At 43.6% G+C, this 19,311-nt stretch overlaps 1 protein-coding gene across 4 annotated transcripts in view; it reads right to left on the reverse strand.

Annotated features, from left to right (window-relative positions):
- The window catches only part of Add3 (adducin 3), a 102,652-nt gene extending 83,782 nt beyond the window's left edge, over positions 1–18,870 (reverse strand). For 2 of the 4 annotated variants that reach the window (XM_052183846.1, XM_052183809.1), the window contains exon 1: positions 18,624–18,870. The gene's annotated coding sequence lies outside the window, so the exon portion shown is untranslated. Of the gene's footprint in view, positions 1–16,281; positions 16,582–18,623 lie in introns of those variants that run through there. The other 2 variants (XM_052183839.1, XM_052183818.1) reach the window with 2 other exon arrangements.
- Positions 18,871–19,311: the final 441 nt, after the last annotated feature.

Raw genomic sequence — 19,311 nt, forward strand, 5'->3', positions numbered from 1 at the left:
ATAAAATGAAGAGAACACTAAGTACTATTTCCTGAAAGAAAGAAAAACAAAACAAAACAAAACCCCAATCCCCAGCCCCTACGGTCTCTCACCTGTACAAAGCCTTATCTCGGCCAGGCCGAGTGGAGTTCTACGCGGTCCCCAGACTGCACCGCGGGATTCCCGAGAGAAAGCAGAGAGCACTAGACTGCAAAGTGGGAGCCTGGGGCACGCGGAGCGGGAGCACTGCAGGGCACACAGCCTCAAGTGTCCCTTCACAATCTGAGTCCTCTGTCAGAAACAGAGGAAGACGTTTGAGATTCTAGACTTTCCTTTTCTTCCCTTTCTCCAACTTTGAAAGTTTCAGAATTCCTGCTCCTGTCACTATAAAACCCAAGTAAAAAGTAAAACATCAGCAGTTCAGAAAGACCCTGGAGGCAGACTTCAACTGGCCAGCACCTCTGAAGATTCCCTGGCCCTACCAAAACATCTGTCCAACTTCAGGAAACTCTTGCTTCCCAGAAAGGATGGGAAGGCGGGAAGGCAGGAAGGACAGGGAGCGTCATCAAAGACAGGAGGGCTGGGATACCACACTGTGACCTCTCCAGGCTGTTCTGAGACTAAATTTAGCTTTACTTCTTCTAAAGCAATATACTGGACAGGTGTATGCAGGAAAAAAGTCTTGTTTCAGAATCCCTAAAATAAACACTTCTAGAAAAATGTACAAGGGATATTTGAACCATTTAATGATGAAATAACAATTTTCCACGTTTAACTCTGTATCTTATAGACTTTGTCCTATTTCTTACTCAAAAATAATTTTAAATACTTCAAAATGGTATTTTACAAAAATTTGGTTAAAATATTAAGTCTAATATAAACTTAAATAAATCTTAATTTTGAAACACTTGGGGTACCTTTTATACTTCTGATTTGTTTTCATTATATTTTATGCTCATACAACATCTTATATTTTATGAAGAATAATTTTGGATAAACAAATCATGTCAAACATTATTTTTTAAGATTTATTTTACATTTGTGAGTATTTTGTTTGCAAGTAAATTTATGCACATGTATGCCTATGGAGGCCAGAAGGCATCAGACCCCTGGGAACTGGAATAGCAGGTGGTCCTGAAGGCCAGGTGGGACCAGGGATTGAATTTAGGCCTCCAGCAAGTGCTCTTAACCATTGAGTCATCTCTTGAGCACCCACTATTATTTAATATTTAAAACTTTTAGCTGGGCTGTGGCTGTGCACACCTTTAAACTCAGCAGAGGCATGCAGATCTCTGTGAGTTTGAGGCCAATATGGTCTACAGAGCAAGTTCCAGGACAGCCAGGGCTACACACAGAAAAACCCTGTCTTGAGAAACCAAAAAACTTTCAAACACTAAAGCAAGTTTTAAAAATAATTTACAAGTTGATTTTGTGAATTCAGTTTTTTCTGAGTCCTACTCTGGAAAATCACTTTAAAATCAGTGTTTTCTACATCTTATTATAAAGATAAATACCAATGTCCAATCATACCTATCAGAAACACCAGAGGATCCAAATCTTATGCTAATCATTTCACTGAGCAGATTATGAGGTTTTGCAGGATTCAAGCCTCCATTCAATTTACAAAACAAGAGTGACCCTGCAGGTGATTACTGACATCCCTACTTAGCGTCTTACATAATCCAGCCATTTGTTAGCTTGTCAAGTAACCCACATTTGGTTACTTTTAAGCTTCCATGAGGAACCACTAACTGTAATCAAAGAAAATCTTTAAAATGGCACAATGACTTCCTACAGTTCAGACACAATAGACATGGTATTGCAACACCCAATGCAACCCGATTATTTCCTTTTTGTTATTTCACTTCACGAAAGTTTAAAGCAAAGCCCAAGAGTGTAACACGGGGATGCAGCTTCCCTGGGACACAAAAGGATTAGTCCTTGGCCAAAGTTATGACTAAACCCACAAATGAAAGCAACCTCAAAGACTGTCAGTGAGACTAGCTGACAAGTAGTCAAATAGATTAATAAATAGTCATGTTTCTAAAGCATGTCTTGGAAGGAAGAATATTGCCAAGACTTGCTAAGTCTTCTGAATTTCTAGTAGGACAGCTGGGATCAAGCGATAGTAGTGAAAATGGGATAAAATCATTGGCTTTCCATCCACAGGGATCTTCAGCAAGCCGCATGAATTTTTCCTTCAAATCTCCTGTTGTAGTGCGTCATCATCCATGAGGGCCTCTGCTAACACCACAGAAAAGACATTTACACATTTTTTATTTCTCATGATTCTGGAGGTTTTGAGAAATCTATATCCAGAAGTTAAAAGATTTGGTGTTTGGTGAGGGCCAGATTTTTTGTTCATAGCTGATTAACTGCTACATCCCAGGCAGGAGGGTAAGGGAGGTCCCTGAGGTCCCTTTTGTAAGGCAGTAATCCCATGCTTGTGGACCTCGAGAGAAACCCATCAAAACAATCCCCTATTTAAGATCCTTAGGTTGTGGTGAAGCCAGACCACTTGGCGCTCACTCCCTTTCCTGTCCCAAGCCATGGCTAGGCCCACCTGCTGATCTCTAAAAGCCCCACGAGCCTGACTCTGCCAGCACTCACGCATGCCCTTCACTACCACGGCATTTTCAATGCCGAGTCTCTGACTTTCATTAACTAAAACAGGTGCCACAGAATAAAATCTAAATGTCTTGAAACACTACCCAAGGTCATACACAAGTGCTCTAGACCTTACAGTTCCTACTTCTCGTCTCCTACCACACCCTCGCCGATGGCTTTGAGATTCCATTACCAGCGCTGATAATTCACCTTCCTCCTTAGGAGCCAAACCTCATGGACCTATGAAAGTCCAAATCTTCCCTGACTGGTTTCTCCTCAACAGGATTAAGCATCCCCTCTGCCTGCCATCCCTCTGCCTTTTTTCCTTTACTTGGATATGACACTGCAACTCAGGCTGGCCCACAACTCATTATGTAGCCAGGTAGCCTGTATCTAGTAGCAGTCCCTCTGCCTCAGCATCCCATGGCAGGTGTAAGACATCATGCCAGGACACACTTCCTTTACACTCGGTATGGAGTGGGAGTCATAGCCATCAAATAAATTATCCCTCTTTTCTAGAAAATTGTATTGCAGTAAGGAAAGATTTCTTCTAAAATAAATTTAGGGAGTTAATTTTATGCCATAAAAATTATATCTTAGCAAAAGTAAAGACCAGTAGATGGCATACATCTGTAGTCTTGTATTATAGGGTGGGGGAGCACTGAGACTGTAACTCCATTGGTAGAGTACTCGCTAAGCATCATGAATCCCTAAGTTTAGTCCCCAGCACCACATAGAACTGAGTGTGGTGGTGCATTCCTTTAATCTAGAGGCAAGAAAATAAGAAATTCAAGGTCATCCTCAACTAAACAATAAGCTAGAGGCCAACCTGGGCTATATGGCACGCTGAAAGAACCAAAAGTAGTAGTGGTGGTTGTAGTAGTAATAATAAAAATTAAATATTAAGGTAGATGGCATATGACAAATTAAAGCACCCTTTCATGTAATTCCTAAGCAGGTCATCTTCAATGGTAATATATTTCATTTCACTAGTTAAGTATCATCTTGGCCTTGCCAAAAAATACTGTAATTTGAGTGCTCCCATATTCTTTAATTATAGGTATGGAAACACAGCTCACCTTTATTGACTTATTTATAAGCTGGCTCTGCTCCCTGGAGCCCATAGACTGGTGGTATCACACAGAGAATCAGACTCAGAGTCCTCTTTTGCTTATCTAGGAAATTCTTCGGGTACTAAAGAGATGCACTCATGACGTCCCAGGAACACCTCTTGGTTCCTCTCTGTATGAAAGCATCTTAAGCTCTTGAAGCAAAGCTGAGCCAGGTTGGGTGTGGTAACTTTTGCTTCATCCACCATGTTCCTGGGACAGCAGTGCTGTTTCAGAAATAAGTCACATCGACAGCTTGTTTCTTATGAATAGATAAATGCACACAATACATATTTCCCTGATACTTTCTTATAACCTAAGGTATAATCCTTGTAGCGTTAAATTTATTCTTTTTTAAGTAGTCACAACACCACAGCCCTCACTGCTCTGAGGAGCCCTTCCTTCCTCTGCGCCGGCTGCAGCAACTGCTCATCTCCTCACCTCTATACATTTGTCTGCTAAATCATCCTGAAAGTGAAAGGACAGCACGCACCTTTCCGAGCCTGCTTCTTCATTTGCATAAGTCTGTCTGTCAGTCTGAGCACTTCATTCTATCTTAAGACATGCTCAGTTGCCACTTTTTGGCTATTATGCATAATGCTTATATGAACACTGCTGAATAATTTTTTGTGGAAACATGTTTATGTTCTCTTGAATATATAGCTGTCAGAGCTGTCGGGGGATAATGATAACCACTACTGTTTTAACCATGTTAGCTGGGAAACAGCCAGGCTACTCCACTTACAGCCACAGACATTCTTAAACTACAATAAGGTTGGGGCTAGAGAGATGGCTCAGTGGTTAAGAGCACTCACTGCTCTTCCAGAGGTCCTGAGTTCAAATCCCAGCACCCACATGGTGGCTCACAACCATCTATAATGGGATCTGATGCCCTCTTCTGGTGTGTCTGAAGACAGCTACAGTGTACTCATAAATAAAATAAATAAATAAATAAAAAAACTACAACAAGGTTAATTTCTGTTTTTACATTTTAATTAAAAGTAAATTATTCTACAAAAAGGATTTTTTTGGGTACTATGTGCTATTAGAAGTTATAATACATGTATGGTTTGAATAAGATAAATTAAAAGCCTTGAAAGCACTAAGGATGTATAATAATATTTCAAGCCTTTATAGCAACATTTTCCTTCTAGTCATTAAAGGGATTGAATATGCCTTCCTTTAAAAAGATAGAAGAAGAAACCATGATGATTGTCAGGCGTGTCCCTGAGCACTGATCTCCAAACTGCTAATACATTTCCTTATACATACAGCGCCTCAGATTAGGCGCTGTCACTTCCCTTTCTCCAAACGTGTGCAGCCTTTTGCTTGGGACTGAACATTTAGGATCGAGCTTTGCGCTCTCTCATTTACACCCCACAAACCAGTTATAGAATCCTGTTGGCCCAGAACCCAACCCAGTTTCACCTCTTGTACTGATGTATTTATTATTCCTCATCTAGGTCACTGAATCAGCCTGTTAAGCAGTCTCCCTGCAGCCACATTTGCCTGCTATGCCCTACGCTCATAACACAGCCCAAAGAGTCCTTTAAAAATACATGTCAGTGTATGCTATGGTTGTGATCTCAGTGTTCTTATGGAATTCCTAATTGTGGGAGCAGGGGCTGATTCTGAGTCCTTTGCCCGCCTTTGGAACCCTTTTCCTCCTACTGAGTTGTCTCTCATCCAGTCTTAGTGTGAGAATATGTGCCTGGTCTTACTGTTGCTTGCTATGCTGTATTTGGTTGAAGTACCTGGAAGGCCTGTTCTTTTCTGAGGGGAGGGGAGGGGAGGGGAGGGGAGGGGAGGGGAGGAGAGGGGAGGGGAGGGTGGATCTAGGGGAGAGGGGAAATGGTGGGAAGAAGACTACAGGGAGAGGAAAGTGCAATCCAGATGAAATATATATAAAAGAATAATCCACAGGAAGGAAAGAAACACACATCAGCCGCCACATCTCTGTCCAGCACCACCCCAGGCTTCCTGATTCCTCTTCCCCATTCTGTTCCATCCTCAGCTAGGTGGGCATGCAGGGCTCTGGGCTGGTCTCCTCTGCCTGCCAAGCTTTTCCTCATATGCTCACACAGAACCCTTTCCCTTCTCACCTGCCACCTGCTCAGTGAGGTCCTGTCTGTCCTTCTATTTAACTGACAGTCTGTCCTCCAGAGTTGTTATCTTCTTTCCTGTTCTCTATTTCTGCATGACATTACTTATAATATATTCATTTATTTATTTCTATTTATTCTCTCAAACATCAACTCCATTAGATCAGAAGAGTTTGTGTGTTTTGCTTACTGAGTCCTCAGTGCTTACAACAGAGCCAGCACACTGCTAACTGCATAATAAACATTTGCTGAATGAATAAAGGAACAAATGGAAGGAAGAAGCATCAAGCTGCTCAAAGATGGAAATCTAAACAGAGGCCACGAAACATTTACTATTTACAGTCCTAAGCACAATACAATCAGGATGAGAGCTGAAGTCACCATTTCTGGGAAAATGCACCCCAGTGTTTGAGCAGTTTGCTTTACAAACGCTGCCTCCTGGCTTGTCTCAACGTTAGTGGAAAGGACCTGCTGCTGCTACAGCCCTTGGCTTCTGAGGAGCTCCAACTCCAGAGGTAACACACTCCTACAATGATGCTATCTATCCTCTTGGCTGACACACAGACAAGGACACGCACAGCATGAGCATTCAGAGACCCACCCCGTGATCTGCACGGCACCCCATCAGAGGTGCCTCAGCTGCCTCACACCCAGCCAAGAGCGAGTGAGGATCATGCTCTTCGCACTGACAAGCATCCCGAGAGTCTTAGAGGATGCACCGCAACTCTTCACACTTAACACACAAGGACACCAGCGTGCCTTCAACAGTCAGACTCTTCTATAAGGAGTAAATTATAAGTTGTAAGCTTGGCCAAGTCCAAGTTCACAACTGAGACATTCTAGAACAAACAAGAAAAAGAAGTGACTGTGAGCTACTCCCTAAAATATCCTTCATCATGCTATAGAAAAAAATCATGGACAGACTCTCTCGCTCGTATTCTTTCTGCTCTTTCTAACTAGTGAAACCCTAGCTTCCCTTCAGGCCTACTCTTATCCCTCTTTCCAAGTACTCTATGCAGTGTTCTTTTCTATGGAATCTGTTTTCTGTGCCTGTCATCTGGTGTTCAATACATACTGTGTTCTAACTACAATGTTAGAAGCTTTTCATTAGGAGCTGGATAAATGGCTCAGTGGTTCAAAGTATGCTCTGATCTTACAGAGGACCCAGGTTCAGTTCCCAGCACCCACATAGGGACAGCTCAAAACTGCCTATAACTCCAGCTCCAGAAGATCTGATACCCCCTTCTGGCATCAGTAGGTACTACATGGACATGCACAAATTCACACACAAACACATAAATAGACACATAATGTAGTTTTTTTTTTTTTTTTAAAGCTTTTAGTTATATCAAAACAGTGACCTCTAAGCCGGGCGGTGGTGGCGCACGTCTGTAATCCCAGCACTCTGGGAGGCAGAGGCAGGCGGATTTCTGAGTTCAAGGCCAGCCTGGTCTACAGAGTGAGTTCCAGGACAGCCAGGGCTACAAAGAGAAACCCTGTCTCGAAAAACAAACAAACAAAAAACAAAAAACAAAACAACCCCCCCCCCAAAAAAAACAGTGACCTTTAGCTTTCTAAATTAGTAAGGCTATCTACTAAGGGTAAATTATATAACATGAATAAGAACAGCACACAAGAGTAAGCATGTAATTTGTCCATTTGTTTTGTTTGGTTTGTTGTTTTATTTTGGTTTGGTTTTTGAGACAGGGTCCTATGCTGCAGCCCTGCCTAGCCAGTAACTCTCCATGTAGATCAGGGTATTCTCAAACTGGTCACAATTTTCCTGTTTCAAAATCTCAACCACCCAAGTGCAGGTTTTCCAGGTGTGAGCCACCACACACACAATTATGATCTCTTAATTGAATGGCTCCATGAATTCAATAAAATATTACTATAGATGATGTATGTCATATTCCGTGGTGTGCAGAGAGTCCTTGGTGTGCACATGATGTTGAGGTTCCCCTTGGGATCTCAGATTGGCAGGTAGTTGAATTTTATCATGCTATGGACATGAGCTATCATAGCCCTACAGAAAGTCCTACAACTTAAAAATATTTAGGAGTAAAAAAAAATAAGGAGCTGGAAAGATGGCTCAGCATTTAAGAAACATCCTGTTGTGGCAGAGGACCCCAGTTCAACTCCTAGAACCCACATCAGATGACTCCCTACCTGTATCACAAATGCCTTTCACTCCAGTTCTGGGAGGATCTGATGCCTGCCTCTGTATTCTCAGAGAGGGATCCTCAGACATCTGTATTCACACAGACAGATGGACAGACTGACATGCACATGCAAACCCTAACAATTAAAATAAATGATACATAAAAAGAAAGTCCCTTCTCTTTCTATTCCCCACCCCATAACTGAACCCAGCAGAGACCTGTAAGTTTAACTCACTCATCCTTCCCAGGAAGACATATATTTTAGGAATAATGGCTATAGCATGGGAAACAACTCACTTTATGGCTAAATAAACTCTTTCTGTTGGCTTAAACTAATAAACAAAAAGAACAAATAATACAGAAAAACCAAATATTGAGTACTTAAAAATCTATGCTATGAATACTTCCTTACTCTAGTGAAATTTCAATCCTGTTTACCCAATCTGCTCCTCCATCTAAAAGAAAATTTCCAATGATGACAGAAGTAATCTAGTCTTGGTTCAAACGTTCTGTGCAGTCACTAACAAGGGCACGCGCAAGCCTATGGACATGTGCTTAGAAAGGACGCTGAGTCACTAAAAAACTTTTGACTGTATGCTCACCTGAAAGTTAGTTTCACTAAACCAGATAAATATAATACTTCAACATGATTCTGGCAGTTTTTAAGGGCTAATGAGAATGGCTACTTAATTAGTTATATAACGAATGTAGAACAGGCAAGGGCATTCTTACAGTAATGATCAGTTATATAATGAATGTAGACCAGTCAAGGGTAGCCTTAGAGTAACAATCTCAAAGCTTCTTTTCAGTTCTTACTGCCAAAGTTTCTTCTATCTGGCTATGACAGGCTTGTTCCAGGTGGCCTCTACTGACCTCTAGCAGTCTTTACTAACTCCAGCTGCATCTACTCCTGCTAACTACAGTGTCAGGAAGATAGGGAAACAAAAGCAAACACCTACAAGACAGCTAGGATACATCAAAAAACAAAAACAAAACACTATGAATCAGTGTGTCCACTCACTGAGACAGAGAAGAAGGCACAAAGAGGAAAAGCTTCATTCCAGTTTGCTGGAACCATTAATAACCAGACCTAGGAATAAAAATACCTCAAAGACAATTTTACAGTTTACCACCTAGTTTATTAATTTCATCATGACTAGACTGTTTTTAATATCAATCCAACAACTTCTTAAGGTTTCTTCTTTCCCATGCATTCCAGCATGCACTGAATTAGTTCTTCATTGTGCAGTCAGGCCTCCCGCTGAGAAACATAATTAAAATTAAGCAGGCAACAATTCCACTTGGTACTAAGAGCCTTTCAAATCCTCCAAATGAGTCAAGGCCTGGTTTCTCCAGAAACTTCCTGAGTCTTGCAAGAAAAACTTAAGACACTGCTCAACTTGATGCGGGCCACTCAGTAGATGGTACTCTTCTCTTCAGGGCCAAATTCAGCAAGCTCTGGGAAGCACTGCTGTGACATTCAGGTGTGAGAGACACAGAGCAGGGATTCCTTCTTCAAAGTACTTAACTGACAATCAAATTCCTCCAGGAATGTGTTCCTCAAAGCAGATGGCTCAAACCAGAAACCTTAAAATAGCCCAAGGGTACTCTCCTAATCTGTGAGAAGCCTGGTCTGCCTATCAAAGAGCCCAGAGAAGTTGAGATTGTTATATCCATCAAATGCAACGTGCAACCAGGAACTCAACTGGCCACCAAGTAATCAGTTTCTCAGAGACTTTACTTTGGCAAACAAGAATAATTTTCTTATTCGGGCATAAAATGCCCTCCCACCCCATGGCATTTAGTAATAACATGACAGTATTCCCATGGCTGGTGACTATGTCTCTGTCTATGATGCAGAGAACTATGATTTCATCATTGACAAAGAACACACCAGTTTCAACACTAATTGAAAGTAAGCTGGAGCAATTTTAGGGGTTGGATTCGATCTCAGCACCCACATGTCAACTCACAACTGTCTGTAACTCCACTTCCAGGGGATCTGACATCCTCCCACAGATATACATGCAGGCAAAACACAAATGCACATAAAAGAAATAAATCATTTTTTTTTTAAAAGAAAGTCAGTCTTGGCATCCACTTAAGTAGATCAAACATTTTGATACAAAACTACTACAGATCTAGCTTTACAAAGCTAAGACATGTTTAAGGCAATGAGGATTTCTCATTCACTGCTGATAATGTATTTTACTCTAATAAAGACTGGCTGGCACTGGAGAGTTGGCTCAGTGATTAAGAGCACTTGGTAAAGGCTCTGGTTTAATTCCCAGCACCCACATAAGGGCTTACCACTTCCTAGGGCACCAGATGTGGTGCACAGATGCGTCGCTCATATACATAAAATAATAAAAATAAATCCAAGGATCATTAAAATTATAATAAAAAATAAAGGCTCCTGAGGCGAGTTGGCTCAGCGGGCAAAGCTGTTCCAGAGCATGAGAGTCTGAGTGCAATCCCCAGTACCCCAAGAAAAGCATCCTGGGGGGTGCGGACTTAAAACCCCGACCCCAGAAGATGGAGGCAGGAAGATCCTTGGGGCTCACAGGTATGCAAACCATGCTGTGTACACACATGTGGGTGTATACACATACACACACACACACACACACACACACACACACACACACAAATGGTTCCTAACCATTAGATGATGAGTGAGGTTTTAATATCTCTGTTTTCAGAGATCTTTCTGTGAGATTTAAAAAGCAAGTCAACTGTGGAAATGGAAGAAATTCCTTCCAGTGTCATTTCCTCCCAAAAGCTAATTTTCAGCAATGACACAGGAATCAACTTGAAAAGAGGGTCACCTTTCCCCAGGAGAGAGAATATTATCCTGATGATAAACATCGTAAGCAAGCGGCAAGGCAGGGCGACACACTAGTCCAATGCTTAAGGAAAGGAAAGGGTGTGGCAGAAAAGCGGGGTACTCACTTCATGGCCAATCCCTCTTCTTTCCACCAGCTACCCCAAACCCATAAGCAGCAATGAAGTCCCAGGCATCAAGGTCTAACGCCCCTTCACAAGCCAACGCCTTTCCCAGCATCTCCTCGGCTATTACAAGACTGGCCCTATTGAGTCCTCTCCCACTTAGAAAGTGGAAACACAAGAGCAGCTAACAATTGTTGGGTTCATTTCTTTTTTTGCTGTTGTTGGTTTTTTGTTTTTTGGATTTGGTGTTTTCAATACAGGGTTTCTCTGTACAGCCCTGGCTGTCCTGGAACTCACTCTGTAGACCAGGCTGGCCTCAAACTCAGAAATCTGCCTGCCTCTGCCTCTCAGAGGTTGGATTCATTTCTAAAGAACTGCAAGTAGTGCTTTCAAAGTTCTGTAGTGTGGGGAACCCTATGGCATAGTAAGTAAACTATGTTCCGCCATCATTCCTACAGAACAAAAGATGAGAATGCTGTGGAGGAGAAAGGAAGAAATGCTATCCTTGCACAGAATAAGTGGACCTACTGTGGGAAATGCCACACTAATACTGATGACAATGACGATGATGACAAATTAAAGACATAACCCAAATCCCCAAGATCCAAGAAACTTCAGAATTCCAGCTTACTCGAAGGTGGCAGCCACCGTGAGAGCAAGAGAGTTGGCGGGCCCTGAGAGCGGAGGTGAGGGTTGGCTCAGGTCTGGGTGACCCTTCCCATTCCACCTAAGGGAAGGTTTTCTCGGTGAGAGACGGGAAATAAAATATCACAAACTTCATTTCAAGGGAATGGCTAAAACAATAAAATAATGAACTCATGCATATTACTCAGACATAAGTTCTGCCTGTAATTCAATGTTTGATATCTATCTGCCTTAACACATACTATGAGCATTAAAATTATCATACAGGGGCTAAAGAGATCACTAAGTAAAGTATAAGAATTTGAGTTTGATCCTTAGCACCCGAATAAAAAGCCAGCAAGATGATTCAGTGGGTAAAGGCACCTGCCTCCAAGCCTGGCAACTGGAGATTGATCCCTAGAACACACATGATGGAAGGAGAAAACTAACACCATCAAGCTGGTTTCCACATCAGACCCCATGACACAATGCACATGACCGCACACGTACATACAAACAAATGTATGTAATTTTTAAAACTAAAACGTAAATTAAAAACGAAAAGGCTGAGAATGGAATCCCAGCACTGGCAAGGTGGTGAAAGACACCTAAAGGCGAGCAGCCTCAAGTCCCGGCCAGGACAAGATGAGGCCAGGGATGACAGCACATGCCTTTACAGTCAGCACTTAAGAACAAAGGACTGCCTAATCTCTAATCTGAGGTCAGTCTAATCTATTTAGGAAGTTCTATCCAGGGCTACACAGTGAGACTTGTCTTAAAACAAACAAGTAAGCAAAGAAAAAAACAAATAAAACAAGGTGAATAGCTCCTGAGAAATGATATCCAAAGTTGATCTCTGATCTCCACATGCATGTATGTGCACCCAAAGTCTCAGAGTCAGAGCATGTGTGCACACTCAAACATATACATGCAAACAAGAGTAAAATAAAATGCCAGCACATACTCACACATATATACACATGAAATATATATATATGTATATATAGATAGATACACACATGATACATACACACACACCATATATATGTATACACTTGAGACACTGGTTTTAAGCACATTTAAGAAATGCATTACATTTCTCAGATATATTTTTACCTTTAGCTGGATATGGGAAATATCAGGTATGTCCACGGGCCCTTCAAAAAAAATGAGCTTTATAACCTAATATCCAAGCTATTGCCTCATATGAGGAAGTATCACTCCTAAATGTTAGCTGATGTGTTTCCTGCACAGCAGTATCTTCACTACCAGTTTCAGAGAATCTGAAACCCAGATTTCAAAGTCCATCTTCTATCAGTAAGTCTTCACACTTCAGCTAAGCTTTAACCAAAGCCGACCTTGAAGAAGGTGTAAAGGTATAAGGTAATGCTGTGGGTCCTTTTGAATGGCTCAATTTAGACCTAACCTCCATCTGAGGCTATATGCTGAGCCTATTCATTTTTATTTTAGCACAGTTAAGACTAATCTATGCTACCCTTTCAAGGTGCAAACTTTCAAACACTGTTTTGAAAGTCAACGACTGGGACTAGCCATGTGACCCATTTGGGGGAGTACTACCTAATAAGCACAGCCCTTGGGCATGAATACCAGTACCACACAAAACTGGGTGTGGCGGTGTGCACCTCTGATCCCAGCACTCCAGAGGTGGAGGCAGAAGAAACAGATGTTCAGGAATGTCATCCTCAGCTACATAGTGGACTTGAGGCTACATAGTGGACTTGAGGCCAGCCAGGGCTATATGAGACTGTGTCTCAAAAAGATTAAATTTTGTCCATTTTAAACTTTTTATTGGTTATGGTCATTTGGAACTCTCAGACAAGTATGAAAGTCAGAACCATTCTGCAGGGTTTCTAGGGTGTCCTTCTCTAAGTGTAGGACATAAGGCCCCAGAGGATGGAAGGGGCTTTCTCACTGACATGTTCAACAAAAGTAGTTGAGGGAAACAAGACTCTGACTCTCAAATACGAAATAAACAAAATAAACTACAAAACTCGTTTTGCTTAATACTTTTTAATTTTTGTTAGGTAGTAAACATTTAATGAATGAAAACCAAGTAAATACATTAATTTTACCTAAAAATAACAGAATCCCAATTAGAAATACTCAAAACACACATACCCTATAATTCACCATTTCTAAAAGAAATAGAGGGATACGTTTCAAGACTCCTGTAAAAGTCTGAAATCACTAGTATATGTATTCTATGGTTATTTTTATAATATTTATAAATTAGGCATGACAGGAATATAATAACCAAGAAAACATATAATATACTGTTATAAAGTTACTTAAAACTTAAGAATTGCTCATTTCTGTAATTTTCCATTTAATTTTTTTAAACTGTATTTGAGTAGTAATCACTAAAATTCTGAAAACAAGACTGCAAATAACCAAGGACTATTCTATATGCATCTAGTAGGTAACAAACCTTCTCCTTCCACATCACAGTCCGAGTATTCTAATGTGTACTTCAGAGCTGATCTAACACAGGCAACCATTACAGTAAATCTGAAACTGTCTTGGCTCTCAGCCAAGAGAATTAAACCAATGACAAAACCCCAAAGATCTCCTAACACTGCAGCTATAACTACTGGGTTGGACCCCAAGTTCAGAGGAGAGTACATTAACATGAGAGCCATGAAATAAAGTATTTAAGCATTAATTCTGAATCTCTGATACCTGACTTGATTTGTGATTGTTCAGCAACTGTCAAATTGGACTTGAACAATTTCACGTAAGCTTATGTTTAAAGGGAAAGGCAGCACTGCTGATTAGACATGCTAAGTTTTCCTATTTCATTCTACACGACTAATTTTTTCCAAAGGAATGTGAACTAGCTAGCACCAAACATTAATTATAACAAAAATGCTTAAGGTGAGAAAGAGCTCAGCGACTTGTATATGTCTTTCAGACAGACCTCTTCCTTTGCTTAATGTTTTAGTATTTCTCCCTAACTTTACATTGCACTCAGTTATCAGAAAGGGGTATGTGAGCTACGTATAATAATTCTAAGCATAGCTTTAAGGAGCTCCTAATTTACAACCAATCTCTTTGCTATCATATAACTTGCTATCAACCACAGTGGTGAAGCAAGTTATAAAAAGCATTGCACATCACTGAACAAAAGGTAAGCAACAGTAAGTGTACAGCATAACTCCTCACTCTCCTTTACCACTGACTACATATCACATTCCAAAAGTCACACAAAATCTTTTCAGGGGTTATGTGATCATCTGTCACATGCCAAAACTATCAAATACCTCCCAATATCCCATATGCAAAAATGTTTCACTTTAGTAACACATCTCTTAACCAAGTATCTAAAGAGCTCCTTCAATTATGCTTAGCATTCTAGATAGGTAGTAAATTGCTGGGTTTTTTTCCTTTAAAACAACTATTACCAACATGCTGACAGTCCTGGGTCAATTAAACTAGGTGGGACAACGTCGCAGAGTGTCCTGCCACTACTCCTCACTACAGTTAATCTGATCAATTTTAGAGGGAAAAAAGTTACCCTGCAAGTTAAGTAAGATGCAAAGGTGATTTAGCTATAACATCTTCCAGAAGTTCTTGAAAAGAAACAATTCTATCAATGAGTCAGTCCTGTACCTTAAATACACAGGTCATTCTATTGGCCAGGTAACTTCAGTTTAAAAAGGCACATTACACTGTACTTTTACTAGAAGTCTGCTACAACCAAATCAGCACATGTTCAGCACACTGAAGAGGGAGCCCATTCTAAGAAAGGCTATCATTTCATATTGCTAACTCTAAAACTTCTATAATTTCATAGTAACTCGCCGTAAAGAACTCACACATGTTTGTGTAGCTCATCCCAAGCCCCAGAGTCTTATCAATTCCTTCCTGAGCCTTGCTCCTAATCCTCACTCAAAGCCTCTTGGCTGAGCTAAATCCCACACCACTCTAGCAAAGTCAATTCCAAGAGCACATGTGCCAAGGATATTTAGTGGTTTTCCTTACACTCCCACTTTAAACGGGCATCTACTTGCAATTAAATCTCTGCAAAAACAAAAAACAAAACAAACAAAACAAAACAAAAAACCCACGTTCACCTGAGGCCATTCTTGTCATTTTAATAGAGGCCTGGTTTAACAGTGGCCTTGCCTCAGCTATTACATACCTCCAAAGAGGCTGGAAGTGCGAGGTTGGAAGTGCCCCAAAGACCAGCAAACCAAACCTGCTGCTGTCACCCCGCAAAGAAGAATAAAGTAACAGGAATGCTTGGAGGGAGGGTGTGTGTGTGCGTGCGCGCGCGCTTTTAGAGTGCGCTGGGGAGGGTCACACACATTAAAGTGGTTGAACAATTTCAACTTGTGACTTAAGTTTCTTAAGCCACCAGGGGGAAAACAACAACAAATCAACACGGTCTTCTTCCACCTTCTCCAAGCGCGGGAACCTCTCACCGTCCCCGCGCGCACCGTCGGGGTCAGCAAGGCTCCGGGCAGAACAGGATTTTGCAACCCCACGCCCTCGCGGGGGCAACCGGGGACGCCAAGGTGAGTCGCGGCCCACTCTGCGGCGCCCGAGACCCGACCTCGCGCCTCAGCACCCCGACTCCTCACCCCCAGGTCTGCACTCTTCGGCCCCGTGGGGCTCGCGTTCCCGCTCCAGGCATGGTTCACCTGAGGCCGCGCGGCCAGCTCGTCAGACGCCCCCTCGCGTGGGGAGCGCGGCGGGACCCCAGGCCCTCCGCTCCCGCAGGATTACCTCGCAGCGCAGCCGGCTTTGTGCCCCCCTCCTTCGCCACCGCCGGGCTGCAGCGGCCGCCCGGTCCGCCGCCGCCTCTTAACGTCGCTCGGCTCCCGAGGAGAGGGCCGGGAAGGGAGGGGGCGTGGAGACGAAGGACCTGGATGCCGAGCCCGCGGCAGCGGGAAGTGCCGACACCTGGCCGCCGACGCGTCTAGCTCTCGCTGCTTCAAAACATCATTAAAGCCCTTTCCTTTCCCTCCAGCCCCTCGCCCGACGACCGTTACCGGCGGGCGCCTCGCGCTCTGGCGGGACTAGCCGAACTACCCACGAACGTCCTCTGCCCCGCCCCCTGGGCTCCGCCTCCACAGAACCCATGACTCCGCCCCCTACAGGCTTAGACCCACTTAGCATCCCGAAGGCCCCGCCCCACAGGCCTCAGAGCCTTGGTCCCGCCTACCATAGACCACGCCCCAGGACCCTTGGTCCCGCCCCTTACAGGCTTGACCCTTCCAGCACCCCAGCTTCAAGGCTCCGCCCCACATGGCCCGAGAGCTCCGGCCCCGCCTCTCATAGGCCACGCCCCAGCGGCGCCCTTCACTCCGCCCAGTACGGGCTAGGCTCTCGTAGCTCAAAAGCGTGCCCCTGGCTCCGCCCTTTCCCGGGCCAGCGTTCTTGCTCCGCTCCCAATAGGCCACGCCCCCGACAGGCTCTAGCACGTCCAGGCCCCGCCTCTGCTGCCCCTTGCGATCTCTGGCCCCGCCCCTCGAGGCCCCCTTCGTGCTGCCAGCTCCGTGTCTGTGCAGCTGCGGCAGCGGGGGCCTACGTGCTCTGCAGGCGGAGGGCCTGTTGCAGGGCGCCTGCCTGGCGCCTCTGCAAGGTCTTCCTCCCTTCGTGCAGCTCCGATCTGCTGCCGGAGAAGGAAACGACCCCGAGAGAAAGCCGATTGAAAGTGGGAGGGTGACGCCACGGAAACATCTGCCTCCCCAATCCCACGAGCTTCCCCCACCCAATGAATCTCAGCTGAGCCGTAGCATTCAGATTGAGCTTCTGAGGCCCACTGAGTCTGCTGGGTTTTGGGGGGAGAGGCCACAACAGTTGAACTTCGACACGGGCGCCACAGGAGGGGCCTCGATTTTCTTCTCAGCACAATTGCGTTTAGGGGAGCCTCCCGCCTTTACTCACTTCCCACAGAGGGACGGGGCAAGGGCCTTTATATTCATTTGGATCAGCTCAAACTCTACACTCCTACTTTGGCTAATTGCCTCTTAAACCTTCTGAGAGCTGACCTCTTGGGAGATGAGAAGTCTAGGCACCGCCAGCAGCCTTCAAAATCAGTCTAAGGCCAGGCAAACTTTGCAACACTCATCTGCAGAGTCGGGGATCCCTCCACAGGTGACTCTGGGCTGCCCACCCCGCCTCCCAGACGTGTTTCTCACCCCAACCTATTCTCGAAATAGACCTCAGGCACACGCTGCTCTCCTCCGCCACCCACGACTTGCACACCGCTCCGGCACACATGCCCTCTCCACTGCACGAATTCACCCTCGAGCACACTCCTCCCAGCGCCATTCTAGTGATTCATGGTCCCTGGGGTTAACCCCACCCTAACACACACAGCAAACTTCATTCCCCACCCTTATCTCCCGTCCTTTCCAAGGCACTGGCGACAGGCCACTTCATTTCCTTCCTCATCTGCAGGCTCTCTTCCCCCTCAAATACTTCGCGCCAGCCTCCTCATCTTCATTCCCTTTCCCTAAAAATGTGCTAATTAAAATGTAGTTTCCTCTTCCCACATACGAAGTGTGGCAAATGAATAGCGTTCTTGGAACACACTGCAATTCATGTATCCTCCTTTTCCCTCTCCACTGGACTACAGAAATTTTAGTCTGCCACTATCGCCCATTTGCTTAAAAAAAAAAAAAAAAAAAAAAAAAAAAAGACCATGCCTTCTTATTTTTAAACACTCCTCAACAATCGTGGGGGAAGACTTGCTAAGGTTTAAAAAGAAAATGATATCTAGGAAGCGCTCAGCCCGTCATTTTATTTGCCATTTAAAAATATCTGCAGTGTTTGAGAGCGAGATTGGGAGTGGCTGTGTTTTCTGCATTTAAAAAGAAAAATGCTCTGCATGCATCAAGGTTAGCCTTTTTACGCATAGAAAAAAAAAGTACTGTAGGAGCACATATCATATAATAGTCTCCACTACACAGGACGTGTGTGTGCCAGAACTGTAGACCCCAAGCCACCTCCAAAGGACGGCAGATTCGCATAACGTTTTAAGCATGGCTGATGAAGAGTGCATTCCGCGACCATTGCCTTTCCCACGCATTCTGAACAAAATGCGAAAGAGACGTGCTTACCTGCAGGCGATCCAAAGCTGCTTTGCGAGCAGGGGAGCCGACGTGTGTCCGTCTTCCCTGGCTAGGTGTGGATTCTGCAGTGCTGCACGGAAACCCACTGCAGCCGCGGAGCAGCGGCGGCTGCTTCTCCCAATGCTGAGTTGTAAAGTGTGTGACTTAAGAGACTCCACGGTTGCCGTGAGGCGCTGGCTTAGAAGAGAGGAGGCGGAATCTTTCTTAAAGGAATGGGCTTGGTTTTTCCTCTCCACTGTTGCTTCATCAGATGTAAAGGGGCGGGGGGGGGGGGCGTGGAATCGGGAAATTTTTTTTAGACTGAGCAAAGCAGTACAGCTGTGGGAGGTCAAGGTTAAAATTAACTGGGTGAAGGGAGCGAGTCAATGAGAAATGCTAGAAGCACTAATTTTAAAGAGCCCTCTCTACTCCTAATATTGGAGTTAATTGTTAAAATAAAGCTGTGTGCCTTGAAACAGATCAGCCACGTGTGCTAATCTTTAATTTCCAACTACTGTACTAAATAACCATAGACTATTTAGTATTTACTACAAGTATGAAAGGAATAATTACATAAACCTCATGTGAGTACTAATGCCTATAAATATAGCTGAAACTTCTAACATGTTTATATTTACATTTTTATTTTTACACATATATTTATATTGTACATTATATGATTATATATTATATTAAT

Source organism: Apodemus sylvaticus, chromosome 1 (genome assembly GCF_947179515.1).
Source record: "Apodemus sylvaticus chromosome 1, mApoSyl1.1, whole genome shotgun sequence".
Classification (NCBI taxonomy): Eukaryota; Metazoa; Chordata; class Mammalia; order Rodentia; family Muridae; genus Apodemus; species Apodemus sylvaticus.